Source organism: Siphateles boraxobius, unplaced genomic scaffold (assembly GCF_051911475.1).
Source record: "Siphateles boraxobius isolate OS27281-9 unplaced genomic scaffold, OSU_SipBor_1 33, whole genome shotgun sequence".
In the NCBI taxonomy this organism is placed as follows: domain Eukaryota; kingdom Metazoa; phylum Chordata; class Actinopteri; order Cypriniformes; family Leuciscidae; genus Siphateles; species Siphateles boraxobius.
The window spans coordinates 7,690,014-7,704,447 of NW_027508953.1; the positions used below are offsets into that span (position 1 = coordinate 7,690,014).

At 36.3% G+C, this 14,434-nt stretch overlaps 1 protein-coding gene across 1 annotated transcript in view; it reads left to right on the top strand.

The window, feature by feature from the left end:
- The window catches only part of LOC143701746 (uncharacterized), a 134,618-nt gene that overhangs the window by 118,771 nt on the left and 1,413 nt on the right, over window positions 1-14,434 (top strand). The gene's annotated exons all lie outside the window — the stretch shown is intronic.

Genomic DNA, 14,434 nt, shown 5'->3' on the forward strand with positions numbered 1-14,434 from the left:
TCAGCAGGTCAACATAAATACAACAGAACAAAGACACATATGAAATAAACAGTGCTTTTTAGGTAGGTTCAACAGTAGTTTTAATGTACAGAAATAAAGTTAACAAATGTAAAATAGCACTGCGTATTCTTCACTGCTGTATTTTGTACAGATTTCATTTTTTTTTTTGGCAAGTAGGCTATTTAATTCTTTTACCCAGAGAAAAACGTTAGATTATGCAACAGACATTATACAGCTCAGTGCCTTCAAGCAGTTAATTAATAAACCATCGTTTTTTTTTTATTTCTGCCTTTATCATGCTGTAGCCAATATGCCGATGATTGTGAATTGATCAAAAATCGTCCGATGGATATCTGTGGCCGATACATCGGTGAATCTAGTATTTAATAATAAGTACTAGTATCTAATGAATAAGTAATAGTATCTAATAAATAAGCACTATTATCTATAGGTAGTATCTATCAAATACGCACTAGTGTCTATTTAATATATCTAATTACTGAGTACCTGTATCTAATTTATAAGAACTAGAATCTAATGGATAAGTACAATATCTTTTAAAAAGGTATATACCTAAAGAATAAGCACTAGCTAATGAATAAGTACTAGTATGGAACATATATACGAGGATATATATAAAAAAAGTACTAGTATCATGAAAATAGATATGTTTTAAGGATTAAATGTTAAGACAGCTTGCCATAGTGTGTTAAGTTTCGTTTCTCGAGAAATGTAAACTTAAGCCTCACATTGGAATTTTAAAGCAAATGCTGTTTTCATATGTCTCATAAAATTTCTCGACTTGTCAAATCAAATTAAATCAAGGTGTGATATAAACGCATAATTCATTCTGCAATACACTTTTAGATTTGGCTATACGGTATGTAAATAATCTATGACAGTAAAGATTTTAAGAGGCGGGGCTTCCCTGTCACTTCCTCAGAATACAACACAAACGATGAGCAGGTAAGTCCTACAAAACTACTGGCTTTATTACCTAAATATTATTAGGATCAAAATATCTTCTTTTTTTTCTTTTTCTTTTTTTAAGATATGTGTTTTAGAGTTGAAAAGCATTGTAAAATAGATGTGCTGAGGAATTGAATGTTTTAACCAAATCTCAGTATAGCCTGTTGCAACACTTGGTTCAACAAGGGAATTTAAAGGAATTTATAAGAACTCTACCATTTAACTTTTTTGACAAATTACGCACTCTGAAAGTTTCAGTTATGGGTCATTCCTATACAGTATATTGGATAAAACAGATTTGTTGATTTTCTTTTTCTTGTTTTATAATCAATTAGAAGATGGATATTTAGGAAGAATTTTAATAGATAGGCTATAAAATGTTTAAAAAAAAATAAACAGTAACATGTTCAGTATTGACACAAAAAGGTGGACATGTTATGTTTTATGCTATTAGTTTAACCTCCTGAGACCCGAGAGTTTGCCTGATGTGCATTTTATAATTTTTCTTGCTATTTGGTATAAGTAGGACCTAATAAGTATAATAACTAAAATTTGTTTTTGTACAGGAAGTAGTTTTTGCATAAAATGATGTCCTCATGCAAGGACAGTGGGTCTATCTTAACTTTATCCTCCTGAGACCTGAGTTTTGGGTTGGCGTACATTTTAGGTTTATGGCAAGCCGTTTTAACTTTTATTCATTTTCAGGATATGAATTCTTGATATCAGCAATTCAATTTTCACTAGTTAAAATAATAGTTATTGATATCAGGAATTAGATTTCTACTAGTAACAATGGCAATTTTTGATATCAGAAATGACATTTCCACTAGTAACAATGCTAATTCTTGATATCCACAATTAAATTTTCACTAGTTAAAATTATAATTCTTGATATCAGCAACTGAATTTCAACTAGTAAAAACTATAATTCTTTATATCTGTAATTGTATTTTCACTTGTGAAAAGTCTCCATAGGCTGCCATTCAAAATCAATTGTTGATATCAAGAATTGATTTTTTACTAGTTGAAATTCCAATTTCACATATCAGAAATACAATTCGTATAGTAAAAACCTTTATTTTTGATATCCAGAATTCAATTGTCACTAGTCGAAATGTCTATTCTTGATATCAACAATTGAATTGCTACTAGTAACAATGTTCATTTATGATATCAATAATTCCATTTTTACTAGTGACAATGTTAATTTCTGATATCATGAATGTAATTGTTACTAGTAAGAAAGCCATTTTAGATATCTGAAATTATATTGATATCAGAAATACATTTTCAGATATCAAAAATTAACATTTTTACTAGTAGCATTTAATTGTTGATATCAAGAATAGACATTTCAAGTGACAATTGAATTATTGAAATCAGGAATTCGCATTTTTACTAGTAGCCTAACAATGTAATTATTGATATCAAAAATTATATTTCTACTAGTAAGAAATCAATTGTTGATATCAACAATTCAATTGTTGATATCAATAATTCAATTGTTGATATCAAGAATTCTATTGTTGATTTCAATAATTAAATTGCTGATATCAAAAATGTAATTGTTAATATCAACAATTGAATTGTTGATATCAACAATTCATATCCTGTGTGTGTGTGTGTGTGTGTGTGTGTGTGTGTGTGTGTGTGTGTGTGTGTGTGTGTGTGTGTGTGTGTGTGATCGCGATCGAGCAAGAGAGAGTGTGTGTGTGCGCGCGCGATCGCGAGTGAGTGAGCAAGAGAGAGAGAGAGAGAGAGAGTGTGTGTGTGTGTGTGTGTGTGTGTGTGTTTGTGTGTGTGCGAGTGAGTGAGCAAAGTGAGTGTCAGTGTGTGTGTGTGTCGCGAGCGAGCGACGAGCAAGAGAGAGAGAGATAGAGAGAGAGAGTGTGTGTGTGTGTATGTATGTGTGTGTCTGTGTGTGTGCGCGCGCGCACGCGCGCGATCGTGAGTGAACTGAAGCCCCGTTGAGTGTGTGTGTGTGTGTGTGTGTGTGCGCGCGCTCGAGTGAGTGAGCCAGTGTGCGTCACGAAGCTCAATGCAACTACAACTTTTTTTTTGTTGCTAACATCTTATACAATTTCAACAAAGCTAAGTCCCATTGTCCTCATATGTGGACATCAACTTTAGCAGCATAGTAAATCTTTATTGTTACAAAAGTTTGTCAAATGTGCATGCCATTTTAATCATACAACTCTTCTATGCATAACTTAACAAGAATCAACAATGAAATGTTTTTAGATTTTTTATCTTGTGGACATTTTGGTCTGGAGTGTCTGCGTGACATGTGACCTGTGTTCTCCGCCATCTTTAAATTATTTATGTTAAATTTTTTTCTCTTCTGACCCCACCAGATGGCAGTGTAAGTGTCCTCGATTGTGAAAAACATGTTTCAGTTACACAGAATTAAGTATTATGCTGCACACAACCAAAAATGTGATGTCCTCATATGAGGTCGCAGGGTCAACTGATAGTTGCTTTCATTCAAGAAAATTACACTTCTGGCAAGTCATGTGATTTCGACAGGGCATATGTGTCAAGTTATGTGTCTGAAGATGAAGTCTGACTAAGGTCAAAATAATAATTTAGTTTGTTTAAACAAAGTTTGTTGCCCATTTTCAGTGGGAAAGTGCCCAAGCAACAATAGCTCGGCAAGATTGCTCAAAAAGTTGCCCTGTGTATCATCACCTTAAGAATTGTGTGTGTGTGTGTGTGTGTGTGTGTGTGTGTGTGTGTGTGTGTGTGTGTGTGTGTGTGTGTGTGTGTGTGTGTGTGTGTGTGTGTGTGTGTGTGTGTGTATGTATATATATATATATATATATATTTATTTATTTATATATATACATAAATGTATACACAAACACAGAGCTGGGTAATAACTGATTACATAATCTGGATTGCATAATCAGATTCCAAAAATTAAGTAGGTATACTTAATTAGATTATTATATTTTAAAATACTCTTAATTGTAATGTCTGCGTGCAGATAGGAAGACACACATGGTGTTAACCATTCTGGACAAAGAGTTCAGGAGAAGGTGACCTATATGGTGGCAGATGTTAAGAAACTCCTCCACATGGTCCTCAATATTTCTACCACCCTGGAAAATAAAAATAGTCCCTTGCAGCTTCTTGGAGCAACAGTAACTGCTGCGATTTCCATTTTCTTGAGGTCTGGTATTCTTTCACATTATGGGTCCGAAGATAAAGACGGTTGACAAGGAAGGTAAAAAAATAACAGTTCAGTAGGGACGGGTAGTTTGACACCCAGTTTTCTTTCAAGCCTACGTTTCGGTGTCTCACTATGGGATACGCCCCTTCCGCATATTCCTCAGAAGCCCTATTGCACTACGCTAGTCCCAATTGCCTGGCAGACATGACGTAGTGTCTGGGAGGGGCTACCCCACCCCTCAGTATAAGAGGAGCAACACAAAGTCATTACGATATTCAAAAACATCTTCTCGCTTCACACCAGAAGCCTACAAACTTTTCAACGAACTTCTGGACGAATTACTGGCCACGACGCCGTTTTTCACCTGGCTCCTCCGATTTGTATTCCAAACGATTGCACCCACCACGGCAGCCCTATCCTGGAGTGAGCAGCTCGATGTGTGCATACCTCTGCCCAGTCAGATGAGCAGACCCCCCCCCCGCATTTGAAGGGGATACTTCATTCTCCGGTGAGGGGAGAGTTAAAGCATGTTCTTCAGGACGAAATTTACTCTGTTGAAGAAAAGGGCGATAAGAGTGGTCCTGCCCGAGAAAAGCCACAGTGGGTTTTACTCGAGATACTTTCTCGTCCCAAAGAAAGGAACTCGTGCCCTTCGTCCAATATTAGATCTGCGTGCACTGAACAAATACTTAAGGAAGTACAAGTGCAGAATGCTTACTTATTCTACACTCCTAAAACTGGTATGCCCAGGCGTTTGTTTTTCTGTACATCGATCGACCTGAAAGATTTTCACCTAAAGATATACCCACCCTACAGGAAATTCCTGAGGTTTGCTGTCCTTGGAGTGACATATGAATACCTGGTTCTCCCCTTTGGCATGTCTCTCAGCCCAAGAGTATTTATAAAATGTACAGAAGTGGCCCTGACCCCGCCTCGTCTCGCTGCTTACATAGACGACTGGTTGCTGACAGCTCAGTCAGAGCAAGAAGTGAGAGATCACACAATCATGCTTCTGGAACATATACAGAAACTGGGCTTAAAATTAAACACCGAAAAGAGTGTTTTGATTCCCGCTCAGTCTATAACATATCTGGGACTGTCACTGGACTCCCTGGGCATTCACGAGGGCAGGATAGTGAATGGAAGATGGGGTCATCATCTGACCAGTCTTCACATGAACTATCTGGAAATGCTGGCCGTGTTTCTGACGATAAATGTGAGAATGGACATCACTACTGTTGTGGCTTATATAAATCGACAGGGGGGCCTCAGATCACTTCCCTTGCACATTCTGGCACGCAACCTGATTTTGTGGAGCAATGCCAATCCTTTATCCCTGAGAGCGACGCACATACAGGGTGTCATGGACCAGGGTGCGGATCTGCTGTCCAAGGGCAATCCACTTCATGGGGAGTGGAAATTGAACAGGGAAGTGGTTGAACAGATCTGGGAATTATACGGCAGAGCGACAGTGGATCTCTTCGCGTCCCACGACAATGCTCAGTGTCCTCTGTTTTTCTCCCTGAAAGATCAGAGTGGGCCTCTGGGGATAGATGCGCTGGCACACGACTGGCCCACACTCTCCTTTATGCGTTCCCGCCGATAGCGTTAATATCCCCAACACTCTACAGAGTGAGGGAGGAGGGACTAAAGCTGATATTAATAGCTCCGAGGTGGCCAGGGAAATACTGGCTGGCGGAGATCATACATATGCTGTACGAAGACCCTTGGTCTCTCTCATTATGCAGAGATCTGCTGTCACAAGCAGGGGGAGATCTTTCATCCTCACCCAGAACTCTTGGCACTATGGGCCTGGCCAGTGAGTGGTTCAGTTTGAATACAACCAGTCTGTCTGACAGTGTTATCAGAAGAATGCTAGAGCTTGGTCGACTAGGTCTCTCTATGAAAGCAAATGGGGCGTGTTTGAGCGCTGGTGCGCGGCTAAGCACGAGATTCCCTTTCAGTGCTCAGTGGCAGTCGTTCTTTCATTTCTACAGGATTTGATAGACCAAGGGAAAACATTTTCAACCATAAAAGTGTATTTTGTCGCTATTTCTGCTTGTCACATAGGTTTTGATAATAAAACCGTTCGGCAGCATCCTTTAGTATACAGGTTCATGAAGGGCGCACGTCGCGCTTTGCCAGTTTCTACTGTGGTTGGCAGGAGACTTCGAGGCAAGCTATCTGGCAATACGGGAGTTAGGATGTTCCATAGTGAGACACCGAAACTTATGCTTGAAAGAGACCAATAGGTTGCTTGCGTAACCCCAGTTTTCTGATAGTGAGGAAGAAGTGTGTTTGTTTTGAATGTCGTAATGATGTTGTGTTGCTCCTCTACTGAGGGGTGGGATAGCCACACCCAGACACTACGTCATGTCTGCCAGCCAATTGGGACTGGCGTAATGTAATAGGGCTTCTGAGGAATAAGCGGAAGGGACGTATCCCATAGTGAGACACCTCACTTAATGCTATCAGAGAACCGGGGTTACAAAAGTTACCTATTGTTTTGACAGACGACTTGAGTTTTCGACACACTGGTACGAAGGCAGGTGTGGAAATACAAAGCGAGTCGATTGCGCTGTCCTATACCTGCTATCTATTTAGTGCAATATTATAATTATATCGGTTATGCCTATATGTATGTAGCTTTTTTAACATGGTGTATTGAATAAAAATATGTAATTGCATTTATTTTTGTGCATTGTGTTTTTTAACTATGTGCATGTGTTTGTGTTGTTTTGTAAGGATCACACACAAAATGGTGCAATTAAAATTCACAGGCCTAATTTATTGGTGTATTAGACATTCTATTTAGAAGGTGAAAAGACGAAAGTCTGATGCGAGTAAAAATTAAGAACAGAAAGTATTTAATTTGTATTGTGCAAAATACAATGACATTTGGAAACTCTATCACTGCACACACACGCGCCACCATCTTACCAATGACGTATGCTTTTTAAATATACTAATAAAACATACAATGACATCCCAATGAACAAAACATTTGAATGACACAGTTGGTGTAGGAATTTTTATTGACCTCCAGATGGTGAGAGCACCGTGTCTTTCGAAGCACCAACGCAGTGCACTGAAGCCTCACTGCTTCAGAAGCCTCGCTCGGCACCCTATATTTAGTTTATTTAAACAAAGACAACTCCGGTAAACCACACTGGTAAAACACAACAAAACAGTGTGTCTACACACAAGCAACACCATATGATGAACTGAAGGAAATGAAGACCTTATATACACAAGATAACGAACAGAAAACAAACAGTTGTGATCTAATTAATGAACAACCATGGTAACAAACTAGTGGCAGAAAACAAAGAAACACTTAAAAAGGGGAAACTAACTATAACTAAAAGGCAGGCAAAACATAAACTGAATCACTATGAAAATGAAACCAAAACTGAGCATAACTGTTACAATGCTTAAAGGTGCGATGTCACACATTTTTTATACCAAAACATTTTTGTCACATACAGCAAACATCTCCTCACTATCCACTAGCTGCCTGTTCCCTGAACGCACTGTAATGCGCGGATGAGGAGGAGGAAGGGTCTAGCTAACCTCCGTTTTGTTTGACAATACTTTAAACGTGAACAAGAAGTGACTTCACCCGACATAGCTTAGAGCACCTTTAAAGACGGCATGAAATGAAAGTTGTGTTCATCTTTTCTTTCCTATTGTGATGTATAGACTTGGTCGGCATTATTGGGACGCCAACGAAAATGTCATATCCGTTTATGCCGTGCTGGAAATCAAAGTATTCTAATTAACGTGCATAGAACTTGTTAGGCGCTTGATCTACTCTTTGCAATGATTACGATTGATATTTGCTTGGTGCAATGCCAAAAAGTTGCTGTGTATATGGCAAGCCATTTTTACATTTAATCCCTAAAACCTACTAGTATCTATTTCCTACTTGTAGGCTACTTATTTTTTAGCTTCTAGTATCTATTCTGTTAGGTACCAGTGCTTATTCCTTATGTAGCCTACTAGCCTAGTACTTATTTGTAAGGCACTAATGCTTATTCATTAGGTTGGCTAATTCGTTATGTACAAGTGCTTGTTCATTAGGTACTAGTGTCTTTTTAAAAGATAGTACTTAGATACTACTTAATCATTACTCATTCACATACATAGGCCAATTCATTATATCATACAAGTACTCATTAGATACTAGTAAGTTTTTACTAGTACACATTCATTACATACTAGTAGGCTACTTATTACAGAAACTGGTACTTATTCATTAAATGGATAGTTTGTGATCAGATGCTAGTACTTATTTATATAGTGACTAGAAACTCTTCTTCTGTTACTAACACATTTAAAAAATTTGCCATTGATTTCTATGGGGATCTGCCATTCAGATATCAACTATTCAGTTCTGACTAGTATGTATTCCAATTGTGACTAGTACATACTAGTAGTTATTCATTAGGTATAGTACTTTTTTATATACTAGTACCTATTATTAGAAACTAGAACTTAATTATGAGATACTAGTACTTCATTAGGTACTTGTACCTATTAAATACACTAGTAGCCTACTTATTCAATAGATACTTGTACTTATTCACCTATTAAATAAATATGCTGCTAGTACATCATTAGCTACTAGTACTTATTCATTAGCTAGTACTTATTCAATAGATACTAGAATTTATTCCAAATGTTACTAGTAAGATTTTTTATTTTACTAGTAAGATTTTTAATTGAACTCTACAGTGGCCATTCTGACTAGTCTATGACGGGTAAAAAAGCAGTTGAGACTAGTAAGATAAGAAATGTTACTAGTAACAATTAAAAAATATACTGAACAGGTACTAGAATCGAATGAAAATTAATTGTATATAATAAATAAGTACTTGTATCTAATGAATGAGTACCAGTAACTAATAATTAAGTGCATGGAAAACTGTGCAAGTTGATTAACATTTCTTGTAAAGTATGCAGTGTTTCAAATGTAAACTGTAGGAATGACCCTTCTACATTTTAAATGTCACATTTTCATAGATTGTATATCGAATAGTATGTGTAAAATATCGTAAGCGAACAATAACTGTGACATGCATAATATTGCCATTATGTATTAAAGAATTGTCTTTAGTGATAATTGTCAATGATAAATGTTTATGCTTCTGACTATTACATGACATTTACAGCAGTAAAAGATGTAATCATTAATAACTGTAATAAATTTAAACTATTTGCAAATAACATGTTCTGACATCAATCTGACATCTTTTCACAGATACAATAAAGGACGATCTTCACACATGGAAGAAAAAATGGTAATTTTTAAAAAAATATATTTTTTTTTATAGTTTTCATATAACATGCTAATGGTCTGACTTCTATAATAATGTGATAATGCATTATGCAGTATTTCAGTTTTTATTTATTAGTGATTAATTATAGGGAAAATAATAATAATAATTTAAAAAAATTCTTTGTAATCCATCAGACAGATATGTGTATTTTGGTTTAATGTAATGTAACAAATATTTCAAAGATATGTCAGAAATTGAACAATAATAGTAATAGTGCTTGATATGAATTCTATTAAAGAACCCCTTGGTGAAAATCCAGTTTTCTCCACTGATTTTCTATGATGTTCAAAGCGTTTCTAAAGATGCTGATTATTAGAAGGCAACTTTCTGACTCTACGATGGCAAATGGGAACATGATATGCGTAACATTAGCAACACATTATTTACATTTTACTATTTGATAACGTAATCAAGTCAAAGGTTAATCTTCTATGTGTCCGACGTTGTCGAGAGCGATACATAAAACACTTTACCATTATTATACTTCGACTTGTAGACTTCTTCTGAGTTTCTGGTTCAAGCATGGCTGAATTAAACCAATATTTCCACTTGACATTGTGTAGCGTTTATACAGTTGACCAAGTGGATCAGTGGATGTAGTTACATTCAAGCTATTTTAAGGCATAAAAAAATAATTTCCCCAGGAAAAACAACATTTAATTATGTCATTCTGATTATCAAAGATGGGTTTAAGAGATAAAATTATTGACTGCAGCCTGCATGGTGACTTTAAGACATGAAAACTGAAATTGCAAATGCTTTGTCGAAGTGGAAGAGTTTCTTTTTGCCTTTTCTGTTCTTTGCAAATGGAATTTAACTTCATTCCATCTTGAATTAATCCTTTGCAGGAATCACAAAGAGGCAAGAAAAGGAGGGTGGCCATCAATGATGAGGGTAAGAGCAAGGAGTGCAGAACCACAACTGAATTAATATCACCATCATCAATGCTCCGTACCAAAAAAGATTCACACAGTTATAGGCAGTTTAACAGGAGCTACACTATAGCTAAGCAAGACCAGAGTCTTCTAGTACAGCACTATAATATATTCAACTTGCATTATGTGTTTCTGTTAATCAGAAAAAACACATTTGGATGAGATATGCCATCATCCAAAACTCCACTGTCAAAACCAGTGTGGCTCCAAGGATGGAAACAAGAGCAAGAAAAGTGCAATGGGTTTGTTTGGTCTTGTCAAATGTTTAAATGTTACTTTTGTACTATATGTTTTATACTCTGTAACTGTTTCAAGGGTGGTTCCACAATTGCTCTCTAGAAATGGTGGGTTGAATATCCAATTTATTACATTTTAGATCAAAAGATGGGCTACTTAAATTCAACCAATTCATTTTTTTTTATACTAGTATTATATTAAAGCGTGATGTACAACTCTAATTGTATTAGAAATTTTGAAAAAATAATTTATTGAATATTTTTAAATATAAATTTTAAGATTCATTCACAATTTATGCATTTTTCCAACCCCAAATAACCCAGTATTGCCAATGGGTTAATAATAAAAAAAAAACATTTTCTAGAGAGTTTTGTTTCTTTTTGTGAAGTCTGGTTGGATGGAGATGGTGTATTTCTGGCTGCTGAATTTAAAACAAAATTGATCATACTAACAATAATACTTATTGATTTGGCATCATTTAAAGCATATATACTAGTAATGTAATAATGTGAACAAATGTTATGGAAACATTAGGTTTTTGCGGCCAGATGTACAGAACATAGCGCCTACAGAGAGACATCATTCTTTTCTTTTTTTTAAAATCAACTATTCCATTTACAATACAGGATTGAAATGTAAATAAGTAATCAATAAATTCATACAAAATTTTCAAAAGATCATGAAAATAAAAAAAAGAGATTAAATGCAAACTGAAATGGCTTGATTAGTATTCAACCCACACCTCCCATAACCAGGTGAACATGACACCTGACATCTCAAAGTTGCATTTCATCCACCAGAAAGCTCATGTGAGATCACAGTCAAGGCTCCAGCTTATGAAAACTCCCTACAAACCCGACAGCTGGAGTGCTACAACTGGAAAACTTTTCTGGAGGTCCCCGACAGCTTTGATGAACTACAAAATATACAAAATCTGGCTACAGTGTCTGAGGAAAACAAAAACAAAAACCATTCTAAGCAATCTTGCTGCCACATTGTCTTGGAGGAGGCAGGGCTATAACTCATCCCTTCTCAGGATCCTTCCTTTTTTATGCCTTCACGACCGTGCTGACGAATAACGTGCCTATTATTGTGCTACCAGTGCCAGCAATACGACCAATGATGATGATGCGTCCGATCCTCAATGGTTTGCTAAGGAAGATTTGCCAAGCTAAATGAATAATACATGGACAAACCAAACTGTCACTAAAGGGGTTGATACTTATCAAGCCATGTTTAGTCAGTGCTTGAAGTGGGATGGTACTCATGCGGTACTGGCAATATTGTGCTATGCAGTGCCAGAAATGATTCTTGCTAAGCGTATATTCTCTTCTGACCTTTGATTGACATTGAACCTCCAGGTTCACTGGCGTGCATGACATGCGAGCGCGGACACGTTAGGTCACTTTTCACTTCAAGCACTGGATGTATGGATATTAAAAGGGTGGTGCTCTCTGGAGGTACTCTGTTCAAAATGTAATAATTCTTTCTTTGGAGCCAATAATTCAAATGGAACCACCTTTTAAACTACAAATTAATAAAAAAACTACAACAAAATGACCAGAGTACATTTTTAAAAAAAATATAAAAAAGCATCTTTTCCTTGGATACACGAACTGCAGCAGACTTCTTGTCGGTTCCGCATGAAAAGCAGTCCAAAGACGAGGCTACGCAAGGGAAAGCCACTGCAAAAATGTAAGTGCAACCTTCGGTGCGATTAAACTCCAAATAGGATACCAAGGACAATACAGCTCAGTAGCCCATGCTGTCATATAATTTTGGGGAATGAAGATGGACTCACTAGTCAAAAAACAAAAATAAAAAGCCACATCATCTTAGAAGATTTCAAACATCTCTGAAATAAGGGCATTATTCATTATTTGTGAGCTAGAAGAGTGAGAGGTGTATTTGGAAGGAGAACCTTTGCAGAAATCACGAATATTGGAGAATCTCTAGCAACTTGCAGGCAACGTTAAGAAAAATGAATACCCATCAGTATGCTTTATACTGGAGGACACGCAGCTTCTCAACCCCTGCCTTGGTAGGCAAGAACAAGTTAACTGTTTGGTCAAATTTTTGAGATACAATAGAAGAAGAATGCAGTGAGCAAAGGACTAGATGACTGCTTTCTGAAAAAGCAAAGCTTAACCAACCTAACACATTATCAAGGACAAGAACGGCAACCAATTTGATCCCCACTTTGATATCGCTGAAAGTATTGTATGATGTGGAATCTGACTGTCTCAAAGGGATGTTTTACTTGTCAACAACATCCGAAAATGTATCCAACATGTATGGCAGCATGTATCCAAAAGCTTCCATCCAAAATTATTTGGGATACTTCTCCTGTTTTGAAGAGAAGGAACTGACGCCTTTTAAACGTGTATTAATGATGCACCTCATGATTCAGTTTCTTTGAGAAAATGTTCTGCTTCAGCTTTTCTTCCTTCATGGATTCCTCATCATTAAAACTGGACCACGTTGCAGCATGGGCTCTGAACAATTTCTATGTTCTTGTTCTCGTTCTCAAGAACATGCAACGAAAAAGACTCGTCGAGGACCACACGTACGCAACCATCCACATCGCCTTCAGCGTTCCACATATTGAACAAAAAAGACCAAACAAAGAAGGCCATTTCTAGGTAAGAATAATGTGCGATTGTGATTGATTCCTTTTTTTAATGCATAGTTTAGATCTTTAGAAACCGTCAGCATCAACTTTTCAGCATCAACAAAGCAGTGAAGACCTCTTCTGAAAATGCAATCCCAGTTGAAAACTCCTCTTCCAAAAGCCTGGAGGTCAGTAACATTTAGTTATGGAACTGTAGTTTGATAATGATGACAAAAAAGACTCATTTTGTCTTTTTGCTATCAAACATCAGGGCTGTGATTCAGAGGAAGCAAGTTTTCCTGAGATCAACCTGAAGGCTGGGCCTTCATCTGAGGAGGATGACACAACCCAACAGAACAAAAGAGGTCCATTGTTATTCATATATTGCTAAATGTTTCATGGCATTATATGAGGATACATAAGTTATATTCAGCACTCTCTGTAAGCATGTGTAATATTTGACAAGTACCTTTGGATGAATGCTTGCTAAATGATACAGGCAACTGCATTGCTATCATGGACTGGACACAAATATGAACTTACAGGCTAAATTTGACATAATAGAGAATTTGAATTACTTCTTCCTTGCCTGTTAAACAGATGTTCACAAGATCACTTCGCTGTCTCGTAAAGAGGAGCCATGTTTGTCATCTCTCAAGTCACCAAAGTAGGTTCTCAGCTTGATCTATAGTAATCATTTACATTTTTTAATGAAGTTTAAAGTATAATTTCTCCTGGAGGTTTATATTTCAAACTAAAACATTATTGTACCTCAGTTTAGTTTTACTGTAATGAATTTGCCAAGGCAGTTATATGGCAGTTGTCCACATGTTTGTATGTTTATTATAATGTTAATGTATAGCAGATGCATGTTGTCAACTATATGATATTGTTGTCTGCATCTACAAACTGATTTTTTTGTTTTTTTTTGTTTTTTTGTTACAGACCTTTATTTAACTGTCCACCTAAAGACAAAACTTTAATCGCGGGAAATGGCAAAAGGAAAAGAAAAGGGTAGGCTAAATAAAACTTTTATTTGTGATTGACACTTGCTTTCCTTTCCTTTCAAAAAAATTATTATGTGGTATAAAAAAATCTTTAAAATACCATATAATCTGTTACCCAGATACAAAAAAATTAAATCCACATTCAAAATGATTTACTCATC